This window comes from Anomaloglossus baeobatrachus, chromosome 3 (genome assembly GCF_048569485.1).
Source record: "Anomaloglossus baeobatrachus isolate aAnoBae1 chromosome 3, aAnoBae1.hap1, whole genome shotgun sequence".
NCBI lineage: Eukaryota > Metazoa > Chordata > Amphibia > Anura > Aromobatidae > Anomaloglossus > Anomaloglossus baeobatrachus.
Window position 1 is genome coordinate 114,131,329 of NC_134355.1, and position 20,913 is coordinate 114,152,241.

The window sequence follows — 20,913 nt, forward strand, 5'->3', positions numbered from 1 at the left end:
CTGCACTTAAGTGAATGTGCAACCTGGAAGCAGCTTGCCGCCATGACAGATCCTCGGTAAGTACTTTTATCCCTTCCACCAATATTTTTAATCTCCGATTTCTGATCCCCATAGACTTATATGGGGACCGGATTCCAGACCAAAACCAGATTTTAAAAAAAGAGAACAGGGACCTGCCGGTCCTGGTTATCTGCGAGTCAGCTCATCTCTAGTCTTGAGCTGATGTTTTTACTGATACCATTTTTGGGGTAGATTCGATGTTTTGATCACCTTTTATTGCATTTTATTGCAATGTTGCAGTGACCAAAAACTGTAATTCTGGAGTTTTGATTTTTTTCTCATTACGCCATGTACCAATCAGATTAATTTATTTTATATTTTGATAGCACGAACATTTCTGAATGCAGTAATATCAAATATTTGTATTTTTACTTTTTCTTTAATTGTTTTATTTTTTGATGGAGCAAAATGAAGGTGATTTGAGCTTTTGTATCTTTTTTATACTTTTTCATACTCTGTTTCTCACTTTTTACTAGATTTAATAGTCTCCTTAGGGGACTGGAAGCTTTCCAACAAAATTTCCAAAATCAGTTTTTTTTAGGAACCACATCACAATTTAACTGATCTTGAGGGGCTTATGTGACAGAAAATACCCAAAAGTGATACCATTTAAAAAACTGCACCTCAAAGTACTCGAAACCACATTAAAAAAGTTTAATTGCATCATGAGAATTGAAGCAAAGTGGAAGGAAAAAATGAAAATCTAATTTTCCTCACAAAAATGTTGGTTTAGCCCCCAATTTTTCATTTTCACAAGAGTGAAAGAATAATATTCACCATAGAACTTGTGCAATTTCTCCTGCGCACACTGATACCCCATATGTGGTGGAAATCTACTTATTAGGTGTATTGAAGGGCTTGCAGAGCCCCAAATGCACCTCATTCATTTAGGGCTGCAGTGTGTCACATGATTTTAGACCATTGGGCGGTGAAGAGAGAATAATTACATATTTTTACTAAAATGTTTCTTTTGCCCAAAGTTTTTAATTTTTATATGGGCTATAAGGAAAAAAAATGTACCACACAGTTTCTTGTGTAATTTCTCCTGAGTGCACCAATACCTTACATAATTGGAACTACTTTTGAGGAACATTGAAGAAAAAACAAAAAGCCAGCACTAAATGTGCACTTCAGCACTAACAATTCCAAACTGTACTTATAAAAATTTTGAGATCTTTGGCAAAAAATTGCAATTTCTTGAGCTGCCTCGCCACGTCACGGCAAATCTCATTTGAGGCAGTCCTACACTAAAATACTTTTATAAAATGTGCCATACGGCCTCACATATGAATAGTAGAACTGCTCTTAGCTGCACTCACCTGGTCTATTTCAATCCCGTACCCATGACTGAGTCATGGCTGTGGGCGGGACAGGTCCAAGCAAATGCTGCATGAAGTAAATAGCCTGTGGACAAGGCCTGATGACTTAATGACTTATAAAAGCACTCTTCCTTGGCTTATGTAATAGTTCCTTTCCCTGAAGAAGGAGACAGTTGTGGTCTCCGAAACGCGTAGGATGAAATAAAAAGAATCATTTGCCTGACATCATAGTCTATGGTCTTCAAGCGCGGCAAAATACCTGTTTTTTTCTTTTTCTTCTGTTGATATTCTACTTGTACAACAGGGCTGCTGCTGGACCTTTTTGGCGCTCACGTTATGCTGTTAAAGGAGTTGTGACTGGCACAACCCGATCAGGTGAGTGCATCACTTTTACATGATCTTTCCCACCCAATATATCGGGTAAGACCCTATTGCGCCTTCTCTCTCCTATTTAGATTTGCTGTGAGTTTAGACAGACAATGACTGACCTGCAATGAGCGATGATGTCACTCAGGTTATTTGCGGTCACTGGTGGGAACCACTGGTGGGAACCTCCAGCTGTGATCACAAATCACCTGTAATGTCATAGCTCCTCTTGGTTCAGTAATTGTTTGTCTGAACTCACAGCGGGTACTCATGCTCTATGGCCATGCACTGTGACAGATGTAGCAGAGCTGAATTACCATGGGACCTCTTGTGAATTATGTGGGACCTGCAGGGGTGTTTAAGGGGTTAATAAAGTGGTAAAAGAGGGTGTTTTTTTGTGTTTTATTCCAAATAAATAATAATAATTTTTCTCAGTGTTTGTGTTTATTTCTTTTTACTTATAGGATTAGTGATAAGGGGGTCTCATTGACCCCCTACCCATCACTAATTTTGTGTTTGATGACAGTTGTGCGCTGTTTTTAACCCCTCATTACCCCGTTTGCCACCACAAAAGGGCAATCGGGAAGAGCCGGGTAAAGTGCCAAACTTGTCGCATGTAATGGATGCAACAATCCTGGGAGGCTGCAGGTAGTACTTTTTAGGCTGGGGATGGCCTAATAACCATAGGCCTTCCCAGTCTGTGAATACCAGCCCCCAGCTGTATGGTTTTATCATGGCTGGGTATCAAAATTGGGGGGGACAGCTCACCATTTTTTTAATTAATAATTTATTTAAATAATTAAAAAAAAAAAAAAAAAGCCGCATGCGGTTCCTCTTATTTTGATACACATCCAGGATAAGTGCAGGGCTGGGGGCTGCAGCCTGTAGCCATAGGCTTTATCTGTGCTGGGTATCATAATATGTGGGGACCCTACATCAATTGTTTTATTATTTTTATACCATGATACTGAAGCGCAGACAGTGCCTGTAATTAGTTGCAGGCAGACGCTGTGACACTGGTGGGGGCGCGTCTGACTGCAATCAATCACAGAAGCCAGGCTAGCCAGTGAGCAAGGAAAGCAGTGCATATGAAAGAGCAATGATGAGTGGCCCAGGAAGTGAAGGAGAGGCTGCGTGAGCAATATACAGCCAAGTGGGAGCAGCAGACAGCCGCGATGGAGCCTTGGTAAGTATGAAGCGCTTGCTGCATTCTTATTTTGTTTCTTTTTCCTTTTTTTTTTTTTAATTTCTCAAGTGCCGGATCCAGATCAATCACCCGTAATCCCAGGCCGGGCCCGACACCTGGGTACCTTTGAAACCCTGCGGACTCGGACTTTTACAGTTCGGGTCTGTCCATCACTACTCACAAAATATCTACTCCCATATCCTGAAAAATGAAAATGTTACGAGTCATGGTATATGGCGACAAAAGCAAGATGTTATTTTTTGACAAATTACTGATTTTTTTTCACCACTTAAATTACAAAAACTACCGTATATATGTTTGTATCTGCATAGTCATATTGATATGGGGAATAATATTGCCAGGTCAGTATTACCATGCATTGAATATGGTAAATAGAAAACCACAAAACCCTTGTGGACCTGCGCTTATTTTGCAATTTCAACTCAATTGGAATTTTTTCCCCCTGTTTTCCAGTACTCTATATAGGAGAATGAAGTCATTCAAAAGAAGAGCTTGTCTAGCAAAAAATAAGCCCTCATTTGGCTATTTTAACAGAAAGATGAAAAAGTTATGGCACTTGTAAGAAGGGCAAGAAAAAAGACTAAAACAAAATATGGAAAATCGCCAGGGGGTAAAGGGGTTAAGTATAGCCAATAATTTTTCTCTTAGGAAACATAAGATGTTTCTAGCAAACTACCTCACTCTCTTTTTTCAGGACATATGCACGCTCAGCCAAGTTGAGCATGCATGTGTATGGGGGGGTTCAGAAAATGGGTTCCATCTATAAGAATGTTCAGCTAGAAGTTATTTAAAGTGCTTGCAGCTTCTGTATGTAGAATATTTCAAGTCACTAGTGGCAGTAAAGTATATTTGGCACCCATTACGTCTTTTGATAAATATCTTTCTTTAAAATTATCCCATTTTGCTGTCCTAAAATAACATTATAAATTAATAGGATCCGATTACTGTTGTTGCTATCTGTTGTAGAATGGAGAGAAAACGAGCACATTGGCTTCCATTTGGAAGAAGCCAGAATGCACATTTTAACAGAAAAATGTCTGGTTCCCTAGCGTACTAGTAAATAATATACAGTTAGGTCCAGAAATATTTGGACAGTGACACAATTTTCGCGAGTTGGGCTCTGCATGCCACCACATTGGATTTGAAATGAAATCTCTACAACAGAATTCAAGTGCAGATTGTAACGTTTAATTTGAAGGTTTGAACAAAAATATCTGATAGAAATTGTAGGAATTGTACACATTTCTTTACAAACACTCCACATTTTAGGAGGTCAAAAGTAATTGGACAAATAAACCAAACCCAAACAAAATATTTTTATTTTCAATATTTTGTTGCAAATCCTTTGGAGGCAATCACTGCCTTAAGTCTGGAACCCATGGACATCACCAAACGCTGGGTTTCCTCCTTCTTAATGCTTTGCCAGGCCTTTACAGCCGCAGCCTTCAGGTCTTGCTTGTTTGTGGGTCTTTCCGTCTTAAGTCTAGATTTGAGCAAGTGAAATGCATGCTCAATTGGGTTAAGATCTGGTGATTGACTTGGCCATTGCAGAATGTTCCACTTTTTTGCACTCATGAACTCCTGGGTAGCTTCAGCTGTATGCTTGGGGTCATTGTCCATCTGTACTATGAAGCGCCGTCCGATCAACTTTGTGGCATTTGGCTGAATCTGGGCTGAAAGTATATCCCGGTACACTTCAGAATTCATCCGGCTACTCTTGTCTGCTGTTATGTCATCAATAAACACAAGTGACCCAGTGCCATTGAAAGCCATGCATGCCCATGCCATCACGTTGCCTCCACCATGTTTTACAGAGGATGTGGTGTGCCTTGGATCATGTGCCGTTCCCTTTCTTCTCCAAACTTTTTTCTTCCCATCATTCTGGTACAGGTTGATCTTTGTCTCATCTGTCCATAGAATACTTTTCCAGAACTGAGCTGGCTTCATGAGGTGTTTTTCAGCAAATTTAACTCTGGCCTGTCTATTTTTGGAATTAATGAATGGTTTGCATCTAGATGTGAACCCTTTGTATTTACTTTCATGGAGTCTTCTCTTTACTGTTGACTTAGAGACAGATACACCTACTTCACTGAGAGTGTTCTGGACTTCAGTTGATGTTGTGAACGGGTTCTTCTTCACCAAAGAAAGTATGCGGGGATCATCCACCACTGTTGTCATCCGTGGACGCCCAGGCCTTTTTGAGCTCCCAAGCTCACCAGTCAATTCCTTTTTTCTCAGAATGTACCCGACTGTTGATTTTGCTACTCCAAGCATGTCTGCTATCTCTCTGATGGATTTTTTTCTTTTTTTTCAGCCTCAGGATGTTCTGCTTCACCTCAATTGAGAGTTCCTTAGACCGCATGTTGTCTGGTCACAGCAACAGCTTCCAAATGCAAAACCACACACCTGTAATCAACCCCAGACCTTTTAACTACTTCATTGATTACAGGTTAACGAGGGAGACACCTTCAGAGTTAATTGCAGCCCTTAGAGTCCCTTGTCCAATTACTTTTGGTCCCTTGAAAAAGAGGAGGCTATGCATTACAGAGCTATGATTCCTAAACCCTTTCTCCGATTTGGATGTGAAAACTCTCATATTGCAGCTGGGAGTGTGCACTTTCAGCCCATATTATATATATAATTGTATTTCTGAACATGTTTTTGTAAACAGCTAAAATAACAAAACTTGTGTCACTGTCCAAATATTTCTGGACCTAACTGTAATTTAAATGTTAATGTCGAAGATTGAAAGTGGTATTTAAATAGTTAAACTGCAGCAATTGGAGCAAGCTTTGGTCACTGAAGTTACAGGCAAATACCAGCTTTGTAACACAGTGGGCATCTGCCTGGTATGAAGCAGGCCTATATATAACTGGCTTCGTACTTTTCTTAGCAATATATGATGAAAATGTATGTCATAGGTCATTAAGGAGTTAAAAATGGGACCATGGTGGTCTAAAAATATAAAAAACATGTATTCATCTACCTGCCCAAAACAGATCCACACTACTGCTGCTCATGCCCCCCACCATTCTTCTTCCTCTAGGGAACGTCAAGTGACCGCTGTAGGCAATCATGAGTCACTGATTGGATACATTGATCCAAACGGGAAAAGAAAAAATTAGACCAGAAGAGGAATAGGGGCATTAATAACAAGGAAAAGTGAATATTGTATGTGAGTATATGTATTTTTTTACTTTAAGACTGCCGTGGGGCCATTTTTGAAATAACAGAAAATAGTGGACAACTCTTTTCACTATTTATTAGAAACCAAAAATTATATTCAAATTAAACAATCAGAGAAATAATAAAATGTATTAAGCCTTTGCAGCTTTTCACACAACAGACCTACCAAGGAGACCTAAATAGTATTCTTCACATTTCATTGCTCATCTCTAACTTTTCAACGAGAATGACGAGAAGTCTTCAGCCAGTGTGTAAGACACAGCAGGACCCATTTACTAACATTACATTTAACTCTGACACTCATGACATGCTACTCCATCTAGTCATCCATCTGCTTCATTGTCTAAAGGAGCCCATACATGGTGCATTATTGCACCTGATATCAAGGAATTGGAAACTGAGAGTTCAGAAGATTTTAATGTCACCCCCTGGTGGGTTATGTGTGTGTGTGATCTTCTCCACAGACGTAGCCTGAGCTTGCAATGATCTGTATGATCAATGAGATTATGGACAATTAAGCCATTTAAATGCCCAAACTATGCTTAAAATGTACTTAAAACTATGTGGAATATGTCAATAAGAAGACTGAAGATCTGAAGAATCAATATTCAGATTGAGTCACCTTGCCAAAACTAATTGATAAAATAATCAGGTAAAACTTTAAATTATAGGTGCAATAGACCCATTTTTGTATTGGTTTCTCTTGGGTATTTTAGTTTCTACTCAAACTACAAAAACATATGGGAAAATTTACGAATGTGCTCACACTAACAAAAAATATATATGTCAAAATTCAGATCATTTTGGTTCATAATGTTGCATCAAGTGTTAGACCTAGATTTTGTGGTTGACCAAAAAAGAAGATGTGAACACCTTGGTAAGAAAAAAAAAATGGATGTCAAAATTTGGATCATTTTGGTCCTTAGTGTTGCACAAAATGTTAGACCTAGTAGTTATTGTGGCTCGTCAAAAAAAGAAGATGTGACAAGATAGAATATGGCTTGCAGAGCCATAATGTGATAAATTGTGCCAAATTTTAGGCAGTGCAAATTTAGGAAAGGTAAGCCAACCAATTGGTGGCGAAAGGTGCATTTATGCTACACAGTTATCATGAAAGCGCGTTTCTAGTAACAATCGTTTCACAATAAGTCATGCAGTTCAAGCATTTTGCAGATCACCCAGCGAAGAAACAAAATGCTTGTTCAATGGGTGAAATGACCTTTCAGTTTGCATAAAAGTTAATGGTTCTCATCAGCAAATTGAAGAAACAGGACTTTGGCTGTTGAGAATAATGCCGGCTTATGCCCAATGAACGATCTCTTATTGATCATTCAGAATGTAAACAGGGTAATAAACGATTGTCTGATACTGCACATCACACAGTGTAAATGGTTTCATACATTAGATTAAAATTATCTCCTCAGGGAGGAAGAAGACGAATTCTAGTGCCACCTATTGGAAGTAGTAATCCTAAAAGTCAAAAGTGGCCCTTTAACGAGCCTTTCCACATGACTTAGGATTTATACCAGATCAGAACCTCAATTTTCAGACACAGTGTTTTGGGGTGATTGCCCCTCGTCAGAGCAAAGTATGAGATCTGATCTGGCTATATGAGAAGCTATAGTGAGGTCTGAGGGGAAAACCTTCCTCCTTGCGGAGACTGACAAACCAATCTGGCGAGGGGTAATCACCCCGAAACACTGTATCTGCAAATTGAGGTTCTGATCTGGCATCATATGAAATGGCTCGTTAAAGGGTCACTTTTGACTTTTAGGATTGCTACTTCCAATAGGTAGCACTAGAGTTTGTCTCCTTCCACCCTGAAGAGACAATTTTTACATGAGATTAAAGTTAGATAAAAGTGTCATGCAATAACTAGTGTAATAAATTAACCCATTTTCAGTCTAGTTTAGTCCAAGTTTATATCTAAATATTGGATAAACTAAGTAAATCTGCCCTATACTGTCAATTCTCTTTCAAGGGTACATGTCTAAAATAGAGACTTTAGACTGTGAGGATTAGTGAAGACAGTGGCCAATATTAGTATTTACTATCAGTGCACTATGGAAGCTGTCAGCACTATATAAGCAATTGGAAATAATAAAGTTCCTGTACAAGCAATACCTGATTAAACATAGCTTGATTTAACTTTTTTCTGAGCCTTTAATTTTTCTGAATTTTAGAATTCATTTCCTAGACGGCTTAATTGTCTTTGGACATGCCTGCTTGTTCCTAGAAATCACTTTCTTTAAAAAGAGAACACATATAAGTTTACTTAGAACAAAGAACATCTCTGTCCATAAATCATGTTGGCAGCCAGACACATCTCACAAAAAGCACACACAAGACCCAAGACAGGCCACTTGTGCTGCTCTTGTTTACTTGTTTGTTTGTGTTGGCTGTCTATGCAAAAGACTCTCGGGTCAATACCATGAACTTGAAACTTTTTTTATCTAAGTCATCATTTGTTCAGTGGGCACCAACTTAATCATCTACTCTTATTTCACTATTGAAGTGAAAGTTCATCTAAATTCTAGGAAAAAGTATTCATATTTCTGCCTGTATGTCAAGGATTACTACTATTGAACGTGTTTTCTATTATCAGCTTGTCACTTTCTTTGCTTCATAATCTCTTTCTTTCTTGTGCTCAATGGCTTCCCATTGTGTTTTTTTCCCACTGCAAGTGTAGTCTTTTTCCCCCTTGCCATTTTTGTTTTAAGACGTGCAAAGTTAAAAGACCCAGCTCAGTCTGACCACCTGGACACAGCAATGGGGCATTATCCCAGAACTGGCTCCCTGCCAGCGGCCAGCTGTGCCATTGTATGCATCCATCTTAGTTAATTCCATGCGCTGGGATTGTACTGGTTCTGTTTACAACAACCTCCTGCCCCTTCTGTGTCCAATTCCAATTGTCCTCAACTCTCCTTGTTTAATACTGTTTTGCAAATTATTAAGCACTGGAAGTCCATTAATCACAGTTCATGTCCTGTGTAAGCCCACACAAGGTAGGGAAAGAAGGGGGAAGGGGAGGCACGTTCATATCCCTGAAAGGGCTTGGACGGTGGTCCATTCAGATCCCTAACGAGATCATTACAGCTAACTAAATACAAACCTGACCTTGTGACCCTCTGGGAAATTATGTGGGCCCACTGCAAGACATTAATATGTATCCCATCTCCTCTAGTCCCTTGATAGGATGAACACTAACCCTGCGATCAAAAGAAATCTAATCACTACTCTGATTGTAGTAAACCAAGCCTGACACAGAATTCCCTGGGACCTCAATAGCTACATCAGTGCCACCCCCACAGCATGCAACATTTGCCAGGCTCTACAACAGGCAGTGAACTGCAAAGAGCTCCAGCCTTTCAGTTTACTTGACACAGTGTGTCTACTTTCAGGGACCACCTGGTAGGCTCATTTCAACATAGTATCAACTCTCTCACAGCTAAAAACTGAATATAAATACATACATAAATAAATAAATACATAAACAAATAAATATGTAAATAAAAAAAAAAAAAATATATATATAAATACATTAATTGTTTCATACAAACTTAATTAACTAATTAAGTAACACAAAGTAATTAACATTGAATCCTTTAACGCGTAGCAATTGATAAAATATAGTTTAACACTTAACAGTTTAATGCTCATATTTAAATATAAGCATAAATATGAAAACTATTAAATTCCAAAATGATAAACTTGTTAGAATTAAATAAAAAAAATGTTTAAAAATAAATAATAATATTTTTTTTTTACAAATGCTCTAAGTCTAAGTTTACAAACTTAATTTGTCTTAATTATTTGCTTTAATAGTTAACAATTTATTGCTCATATTTAAATATAAATATGAAAACTATTAAATTCCAAAATGATGAAATTGTTATAATTACATTTAAAAAAAGCTTAAAAATAAATAATAAGATTTTTTTTATAACAAATGCTATGTCTAAAGTTACAAACTTAACTTGTCTTAATTATTGTCTTTTATTAATAAGTATAATATTAATATTATAGCTAATTACGGTAATATTGTTAACAATTGCACTATCCAATAGTAGCACTTTATTTTAGAATTTAATATATATTACAAAATTAAATCATATTGATTTGTTTTCTTAATATTAAAATAAATATATATTAAAAATAAGATATGTGTCAAAAAGTTAAAAAATATAATTTTTAGACATGTAAGCTAGTAACTTTCCATGTTGTTTTTCTATAGGAAGTTCAGTTCTTACAAAATAGATGTTGTTCATTATATGTTCATCCAAATAATACAATAATTGAAAAATATTTGACATAAAATAGAACTGTGATGATATTAATTTTGGCAGCTATATTTCTGACAGATGTAGACAATTCACCAATCTTCACAGAAGTACAATGTAGTTAAAGAACATTTTGTAAAGCAAATTAGAGGGATAAATTTTAATGCCGAACATGAATAGAGATTTAGAAGAGACAGATTTGCATATGCAATTGCCTATATTTTAGTCTAATAGGATTGTTCGTATGCAGATCTGAGGCATCATGAGTGAACATTTGTATAGAATGAACTGACCAATTGGTTAAAGGGTTTGGTACCCAGGCAGATTCACTGATCTCCTATCAAACATTAATAAGAAGTTAAGGAGCTAGAGTAGAGAAAAGCACCATAAAATAATTATAATTATTATTTCTACTCAGTGTGGTAGTCATTTGTGTGTAATGTATAATCTAATAAATAGTAATTCCTTGATAGTCACAGAGCTCCATAGCTTACACAGTAGTAATATAAATATAGAATATAATTTACTGCATTATATTATTTCTACTGTATAATATATGCATAGAGAAAATAACTACATTAAAGGAATCAAAATGAAATAATTGTGCTTTTGCTTGTAATTCTCATAAAATATTTATTAAATGTACTTAATTTACAGAATGGAAATGGCAAAAATACAAACAGACATTATATACCCATTCCTTTACATATTTGAAGCAGTAAAAGCATAACAAAGTAAATACAATAAGATACTGACCTAGTGATATACACTGGAGATCAAAATTAGAGAACACATAATTTCCTAAATGTTAAGATAATTATGTAGTCCAATGTGATTATATCCTAACATGAGTAAACTAGCCGTATTTTAAGCTTATTTCATAAATTTAATTTATTCCAAAACACATAATAAAAATGTAAATGAGACAAATGAAAAAGAACATGGATCAAAATTAGAGAACACTTTCAGATCCCTGCAAGTTACTGGTGTTAACCCCTTAACGACTGCGGGCCGTAAAATTACGTCCTAAATGACATAATCTTACTGCCCGCGGTCCTCCGGCGGCAGCATGCCGCGATCGGCACACATCTCAGCTGATTTTCACAGCTGAGATGTGTGCCTGCTAGGCACGAGCAGAATCGTTATCTGCTCGTGCCGATTAACCCCTTATAATGGCGCTGTCAATACATGACAGCGCCATTATAAGCGCAATCGCGGTAAAGTTTTACTTACCGCCGAAACCGGAAGTCACGTGACGCGATCACGTGACTCCCGATAGTTGTCATGGTAGTACAGGGTCATGTGATGACTCCTGTACTACACATGAATTGGTTTCACTTTCGCTGTGCCCGGGGCACAGCAAAAGAGAAAGACAGCGTATCTGCTGTTTACAGCCTTCCAGCTGTGATCAGCAGATACTGCACAGCGATCGGAATGCTGATCGCAATAGCCCCCTAGGGGGACTAGTAAAATAAAAAAAAAAAGTAAAAAAATAAGTTTTAAAAAATTAAAAAAAAACAAAAAAACCTAAAAGTTCAAATCACCCCCCATTCGCCCCATTGAAAATTAAAGGGTTAAAAAAATAAAAAATATACACACATTTGGTATCGCCGCGTTCAGAAACGCCCGATCTATCAAAATATAAAATCAATTAATCTGATCAGTAAACGGCGTAGCGGCAAAAAAATTCCAAACGCCAAAACGACGTTTTTTTGTCGCCACAACTTTTGCGCAAAATGCAATAAGAGGCGATCAAAACGTAGCATCTGCGCAAAAATGGTACCGTTAAAAACGTCAGCTCGAGACGCAAAAAATAAGCCGTCATTGAGCCTAAGATCCCGAAAAATGAGAACGCTACGGGTCACGGAATATGGCGTAAAACGTGCGCCACTTTTTTCGGACAAACTTCCGATTTTTTTTTAACCCCTTATATAAAAGTAAACCTATACATGTTTGGTGTCTACGAACTCGCACTGACCTGAGGCATCACACCCACACATCAGTTTTACCATATAGTGAACACAGTGAATAAAATATCTCAAAAACCATAGTGCTATCGCACTTTTTTTGCAATTTTTCAGCATTTGGAATTTTTTTGCCATTTTCTAGTACACAATATGGTAAAACTGATGGTTTCATTTAAAAGTACAGCTCGTTCCGCAAAAAATGAGCCCTCACATGACCATATTGACTGAAAAATAAAAAAGTTACGTCTTTCAGAAAAAGAATGGCGAAAAAAAAAAACGGAAAGCGAAAAATCGGCCGGTCGTGAAAGGGTTAATCTGGCACCTGGTGCTAATTTCCCTAATTATCTGACAAACCCTATTTAACTGGCAGCCTAACTTTCCAGTTTGCACTGACTTTGCAAATATGGTGTGCCGTTCCAAAGTGACTGAAACCCTCCGGCAGCAGGTTATCCAGATGAAGGCCAAATGGGTGACCCTCAGCCATAGTAAGAGAAGTTGGTCGTTTCAAGGCTGTGATTTCAAGAATATTGCATCTTTAAAACAGCACAAACACTTTCAAGTTCCTCAAGAAGGCTGGTCACCCTTGAAAGACAAATGCAAGAAAAGTCAGGATAATGCAGAGAATCTCATGGGCAATCGTTTAAACACTGCAGCTGGAATTGGTCACAGAGTTCAGCACAGAACAGGGTAAGGATTTGTCTCATCATACAGTGTCACAATGTTTAAGAGCATTTGTACTGAAAGCCCACTGTGCAGTGACCAAACCTCTCATTAGCAGAAAGAATCAAAAGGCTAGACTCACCTTTGGGGAGGAACATATTGTGTAGGCACTAGGCAGAGGAGAAGTAGTCCCCAGTTCATTATAGTGGTGAAAGCAAGTTTAATTTATTTGGGTCTGATGGGAAACATTATGTTCTTCAACAAACTGTGGAAAAACTAAACCCAAAATGTGTTAAGAAGTCTGTGAAAGGTGGTGGAGGAAGTGTCATGGCTTGGGGAATGTTTACTGAAGCAGTAGTTGGACCTCTCATACAGTTACATGGCAGAGTGAATGCAAGTATGTATCAGAACCTTCTTCAACAACAAGTGGTTCATTCCTTTCTTGCATTCAACACTCAATCAGCCAGCAATTTTTATGCAGGACAATGCCCCCTGTCACACAGCAAAATGGGTAAAGCAGTTCCTTGAAACAGAAAACATTGCAATAATGAAATGGCCAGCCCAGAATCCTGATTTAAACCGAATAGAAAACCTCTGGAAAATCCTTGGTGACAAAGTTATGGCCAAGAAATCCACAAGTGAAAGAACTGTGGAAGAGACTGGAAGAAGAGTGGGCCAAAATCACACTAGAGCAGTGTGAGAGACCAGTGATGTCCTGTGGCTGCAGATGTGCTGAAGCTATTCAAAGGAAAGGCCTGTTCACTTCCTACTGATTGGTGACTGTTGTTACTTTCAGAAAATTTAGTTATAACCTTTCTCTGTGCTACAGTCATTGTTGTTCTCTAATTATGATCATCGTGTTTTGGGCAAAATAAAGGTTTTATGTTGATAAACTTTGGATCTTTTGTAAAACTCCGTTCTAGTGGCATGGTGTACTCCTTACAAAAAATCTTCAAATGTTGATCAATGTAGATTACACTATTTCTGAAAAAAGTAAGTGATCATACATTGTTCTTTAATTGTGATCTCCAGTGCAGGACTCCTGTCATTCACAGAATATATCCATTTTTTCAGGTATATGTTGGAAATGTTTCAGGACTACTGAGTCAATGTTACATATTTGGTGGAGCTAGCAAGATGTTCGGGCTCTTTGGAATGATATCTTTCTCTTTGCAATCACCTATACAACACCCATATTGAACATTCTCCAAAAATAACTTTTTGTTTCCAGGACCTGCTTCTAAAACCAAGAAAGACCTTGTACCACAATTGGATCTAGCTGTTCACCAGATTATTCCCAAATTCTGAATTCACAAAAAGGATAAAGTAGGAGGAGACGGTCAACTCATTTCAACGATTAGAGACACTCAGGGTTATTGATAGCAGATCGCATTCTGTGAAATTTGCTATGTGGTATTTCTGGATCCAATTCAAAGAATCTCAACATTTTCAGACTTAAATGAACATTTAATTTATGGCAAAGTAAATTTGTCCAATTACTTTTGAGCCCCTGAAATGAGGAGGCTTTGTAGAAAAATGGTTTGAATTCTTAAACATTTTACAGAATATTTTTGTTCAACCCCTTTAATTTAAATTGAAAGTTTAAATTTTAAGGGCTCATTCACATGACCGTTCCGTTTGTCCTGGTCAGTTCCTGTTTTTTTGCGGACCCACGGACAGGACCATCTTTTAAATGTCTTTTGTGTAGGATCGGATGGCACATAGAAGCACTTCCGTGTGCATCCAATCCTATAAAAAAAACCAGATCGGATGCCATATGCCCATTCCGTTATTATGGAACATGTCCTATTCTGTTCCGTAATAACGGACCGTGACTCAATACAAGTCAATGGGCAAAATCCCTGGAAGCCACACGGAAGCACTTCTGCGTGACCTCCGTCGGGTGCCCCTGCAGCTCGTACTTCAGTGTGTCAGCATCTGCCAGAACTGCAATGTCAGCATGTGCCCACACTGCAGTGTCTGCAGATGTCCGCACTGCAGTGCGAGCAGCCACGGCGGGGATGATGAACGTTGCTGTCAGGAGGTTAGTAAAGTTCATTACCTGTGGTGATGAAGTCCTGCTCTTCTGACGTCAGTTGTCATCACTGACATCCGCGTTCTCACATCACCTCTCGCGGACGGTCCGAGACTGTGACGAGCAGTGACATCACGGGCTGCTCATGAGAGGTGATCTGAGAATGCGGCGGTCATTGACCTCAGTGACCAGCGCTGACGTCAGGAGTGCAGCGGCTTCCATCACCACAAGTAATGTGCCTCGCTAACCTCCTGAAGTCAGCGCTGGCCATGCCCTGCAGTGACTTGGGATGATCTATTGATGTTATCTCAAGTCAGTGCAATGCACTTCCAGTCAATAGGGAATGTTATGTTCTTCATTGACTGGAACAGTGAGTATAGATCATCCTGGGACCCTGTTATTGGATTATGCCGGTCCCGGATTTGTTTTTTCTTTTCAATAAATTGGAGAAAGAGGGAATCTGTTGGGGAGGTTTTTTTCAAATAAAAATTTGTTTGTCTATTTCTTTTTTTATTACTGACTGGGTTAGTGATCTTGGGTAGGGTATCTGATAGGCGCCGTGACATCACTAACCCCAGGGCTTGATGCCAGGTGACATTACACATCTGGTATCAACCCCCTATATTACCCCGTTTGCCACCCCTCAGGGCATCGGAATGAGCTGGGGAAAAGCACCAGAATTGGTGCATCTAATGGATGCGCCACTTCTGGGGCGGCTGCGGCCTGCTGTTCTTAGGCTGGGGAGGGTCCACGAACTGTGGACCTCCCTAGTCTAAGAATACCAGACCGCAGCTATCCGCTTTACCTTAGCTGGTTATCGAATTTGGGGGGGACCCCACGTTTTTTATTTTAAATGATTTATTTAATTTAAAATAATAGCGTGGGGTGCCCTCTGTTTTGGATTACAAGCCAAGGTGAAGCTGCCAGTTGTGGTCTGCAGGCTGCAGCCATCTGCTTTACCCGAGCTGGCTACAAAAAATAGGGAGAACCCCACGTCTTTTTTTTTTTATTTATTTTTTTTTGCGAAATACAAGGCTCAACACCCTTTAGTGCCAAAAGAAAGGCACTAAAGGGTGCAATATTACAAAATGCTGGGGAGTGGGACATTATGTCTTTCTCATCTATTCTCTATATATCTATCCCTCTATCTATTCCTCTATTCATTCATTCATTCATTCATTCATTGATCCATCGCTCTGTTTATCCCTCTATCTATCTCTCTGTCTCTCTATCTTTCCCTCTATCTATTCCTCTATCTATCTATATCTATCTATCTATCTAGTTGCTTCCATGTTTTGCGGTCCGCAAAAAAAAACGGAAGGCACACGAATGACACACGGATGACACACTTCCCATATACGGACCAGAACGGATGCCACACAGATGCCACACGGATGCATCCGTGAAAAAACAGGACCGTTTTTTGCAGGCCTTAAAAATGGGACGGACGTGTGAATATAGCCTAATTGTAGCTGAGTTGTTTCAATTTGAATCACATATAATGGCATGCAGAGCCCAAATCATGAACATTCGGGCATTATCCAAATATTTCTGGACCTAAGGGGCACTTTGCACACTACGACATCGCAGGTGCGATGTCGGTGGGGTCAAATTGAAAGTGATGCACATCCGGCGTCGCAGGCAATATCGTAGTGTGTAAAGCCTTTTTGATACGATTAACGAGCGCAAAATCGACGTAATCGTATCATCGGTGTAGCGTCGGTCATTTCCATAATTTGGAAATGACTGATGTTACGATGTTGTTCCTCGTTCCAGCGGCATCACACATCACTGTGTATGAAGCCGCAGGAGCGAGGAACATCTCCTACCTGCGTCCTGCGGCTCACGCCGGCTATGCGGAAGGAAGGAGGTGGGCGGGATCTTTACGTCCCGCTCATCTCAGCCCCTCCGCTTCTATTGGCCGCCTGCCGTGTGAAGTCGCTATGACGCCACACGACCCTCCCCCTTAATAAGGAGGCGGGTCGCCAACCAGAGCAACGTCGCAGGGCAGGTAAGTGCATGGGAAGCTGGCGTAGCGATGATGTTCGCTACGCCAGCTATCACCATGATATCGCAGCTGCGATGGGGGCGGGGACTATCGCGCTCGGCATCGCAAGCATCGGCTTGCGATGTCGTAGTGTGCAAAGTGCCCCTAAGTGTATATTCTACATGGTGGTCACTATCCTTCTCATGGAAGAGTTTGTATAATACTGTGTAGAAACAGAGTACTAGTCTTAGCAGAATATGGAGCTCGTGAAATAGATTTGAGAATTCTGTTTTAATATTTTAATATCATGAGGAATACACTAGTCACCAAAAGAATATTTTGGAGTTACAGGGTCATTTATTGAGACGCTTTACATTGTGCATTATATCTTCATTGTTGTAATTTTTATAATTCTTTATATTTCTTTCTGTTATACTGTGTATTTGTATTCATTTCTGTTTATCACATTCCTTTCACTGGATTGACGGCATGTTTGGATTTACAAACACAATTGTGATATTATATTTTACAGAGGTCATATTTGCACTTGTTCTGCATATTTCATTCATTGATTTCTTTTTATTTTAATGTTATCTTTGGTCATCTTCCTTATGCATAGTTATGCTGTTCTAGGATGCAAACAATGGCATTGTAGTTATATTGTAGTTTTAGTATGGGTAATGGATTTAATTGGTACTTTCAAGTTTTCTTAGTGTCCACGGCATTTACATTACTGGTTTTCAATTAATGCTTGCATAAGGCCAAGAATCAATCAAAATCTTAACAAAAAGGAGAAAATAAGAGTGAGGAGAATTATTGCAAAAGGTCTACTGTAGAGCACTTGACCTTGACATAGCAAACAATTGGGACTAAACATTTAGATATATACAATGAAGTGAATAATAAATAATGATAGGTACCGAATTAAAATAACATATGACTCAGTTAATTAATTAATTTAAAAGTAACTTTCATTATATTTTTTCTTTTATGATTCAGTAGTACTTGGGAATATATTCCGCAGCAAGTAGTGCTCACGTTCCAAGTCTCCTCGCTGCTTATAGCAAATAAAAGGATTGCCTGGGACTGGTACATTGATGGTACACTGATGACCTATTTTGAGGATAGACCAACAATGTTTGGTCACTACGTATCCAATCTCTAGTACCCAAGTTAATCAGGACAATCACATGGAAGGGGCAGGAAGGGTTGCTGCATCTGTATCTTTTTTCTTCGTATCGTTCTATGAAAGCAGAAGTAGAAACAGAAGTGGTAAGATCAGCGTGGCTCAGAGTGCTGTAAGATGTGTAAGAAGGCAAAAACTTCACCCACATCGAAAATGTAGTTGTAAAAGTCCAGGCAAGAAGGCAACCAAGATACAACTTGTCTGTCTGCCATAACACTAATAATAAAAACTGGTGAAGAAGGGTTAATGCCCTTGCCTTGCCTTGCCTTCCCTTAATGCCGTGAGTGAGAGGAAACTCCAAGAGGGATTCAATGGTTATTTTATTACCAACGCATTTCAGAGACATTCATCTCCTTCATCAGGTCAAAATCCCATCCACAGTATGTGACTTTGACCTGATGAAGGAGATAAATATCTCCGAAATGCGTTGTTAATAAAATCACCATTGAATCTCTCTTGGAGTTTCCTCTCATTTCCCCTTCTACACCAGTTTGTGTTCACCTTTCATGTGGGGCTGCAGCGGCTGTGTTCTACGCTATCCTACTGGTTGTGACTGTCACAACTTCCCAAGGTGAGCCTCTTTCAGTTCCATACCCTTATCCTATCACCTTGATAAAACCCTATAAAACCCTTTTTTAGATTACACTAATAATACACATCTACAGCTACCCATAAAATAATTTCCATTCTATTAAAAGGTGCTCTACTATTTAGGTTAGGAAAAAAAGGCAATAAGTCAACTTAGAAGCACATCGCTAGCTGCAATGCTTGGTGCAAGACAGATTGTTACCCGCTATTTGTCAGAAAAATACAAGAACATCTTGAAGGATGGATTAGTTTAAGAAATCTATCTTCTTATTGAAAAGATATAACAGTTTCCTATTCAGCTGTAATAAGCTTATGTTATTATTAGCAGAGGCAAGCAGAGACACTATACAGATGGGATGCCAACAGTACACCGAATTAGACATTTTGTATGTGCATACTTTCCAATAACTGACTGCACAAATATGGTATAATGTGCCGCAATCAAAGCAAGTAGTAAACAACACCAAGAGAATGAAGTTGACACAGCTTAAATCTGTCAGCAGGTTTTTGCTACCTCATCTGAGAGCAACATACCGTAGGCAAGGAGATTCTCAATCTAATGGTGTATCACTTAGATTACTGGATGTAGCTGTTCTGTCACAATCAAATAATTAAGTTTAAATCATGTAGCTGAGCCCAGGGAGCTGTGCCTTCCACACTAGCCTCTCAATAGAGATTGTACATTGAATGTGAATTGTCGATAACAGCAGGTGAGTTTCTAGTACTATAATTTTAATCACAGAGTAATAATGCCATTAGATTATGTAACAATAGCTCACACACAGATAAGACAGGCACAGGTGCTTTTTACGTGTTTTTTTTTAACTTTTACCGTATGCTGTGCTTAGCTTACATAGCAAAATCCTGCAGACAGATTACTTTTTATAGAGAATCTGTCCTTAGGATTTAATACCTAAATCTAATGGCATGTATGTAAAGGCGCTTTCATGCTGAATAAATCCTTAGCTTCACTGTTGACAAATTTTTTTAGCATTTCGGGGTAATCTAGGCTTGAAATCATAAAAAGTTGAGCTGTAAGTACTTCAGGGTGGGACATTGCACTTGCAGCTCTCCTGCCCACCTTCCCCCACTATTTTCTGCCTTCCTGCTGTGTTTAACTGACAGTTCTCTCTTGTTTCAGTGACCTGCCTTCCATAACTTGTCAGTTAGGCATAGGAGGCAGCCCAGGTGTCGGGCTGGGAATAGGGAAAGCTGCAAGTGCAATGTCCCACCCCGAGCAGCTCTTTTGCATAATAATTCTCAGCAGTGGAATATGGATTTTTACAATCAAGGGAAGGATTTAATAAGCATGAAAGTGCCTGTATATAAATGTCATTTTGAAGTATAAATTCCCCATAATAGGCTCCCTTTCAGTGTATATGTACACAAGGTGGAAATGCTGGAGATTTTTCTAAGCAAACTTGCAGGTGGAAAATCCACCTAGTAGCAGCCAAGTGAATGTGGAAAAATCCAAAGCAGACATTGATCTGTGGTACAAATATTAAATCTACAGCCTGGCAATTGTCGCTAATTATTTTCATTGCAGATTTTACCTTTTGAATGCAAATTATATTTCCTGAGAATTTGCTTTCAAACCAGCATCTTATCTGGACATAATGCATGCAAATTTTGCTGCATAGTTTGTTGTGAACGTGCTGTAAATCCATGAGAAAATCCACAATTGAAAAATATACTCAACAAATGTCTACACCTGAGCTGTAAACTGTCGGAGAAGCTGTCGGTATCAGCAAATGTTTTATTTCCCTATACTGCCACCACAGGACATATGGAGAATTACATGGTGGTCACTACAATGCAGATGTTTGCTAGGTAAAGCTCTTTTTGTAAGTGATTTTGTTATACAGCTAATTGATAAAGACCATGAACAGTACTAAGTACCTCTCTATTTACACAATTTAATATTTGTCAGATATAGAATAAATCTGCATAGAAAGTTGTAGAAGTTTCTTACACTAAAGGTGGCCATACACATGAAATAGTTGTCATGAGAATGTTCATTCTGCTATCTCCCCCAACATCACCCTCCATACACATGCACAATCAACTTGGCT

The 20,913-nt window shown here is 38.7% G+C and overlaps 1 protein-coding gene across 1 annotated transcript in view; it reads right to left on the reverse strand.

Annotated features, from left to right (window-relative positions):
* Positions 1–20,913, reverse strand: part of LOC142295032 (bifunctional protein GlmU-like) — a 186,315-nt gene that overhangs the window by 73,441 nt on the left and 91,961 nt on the right. The window lies entirely within an intron of this gene.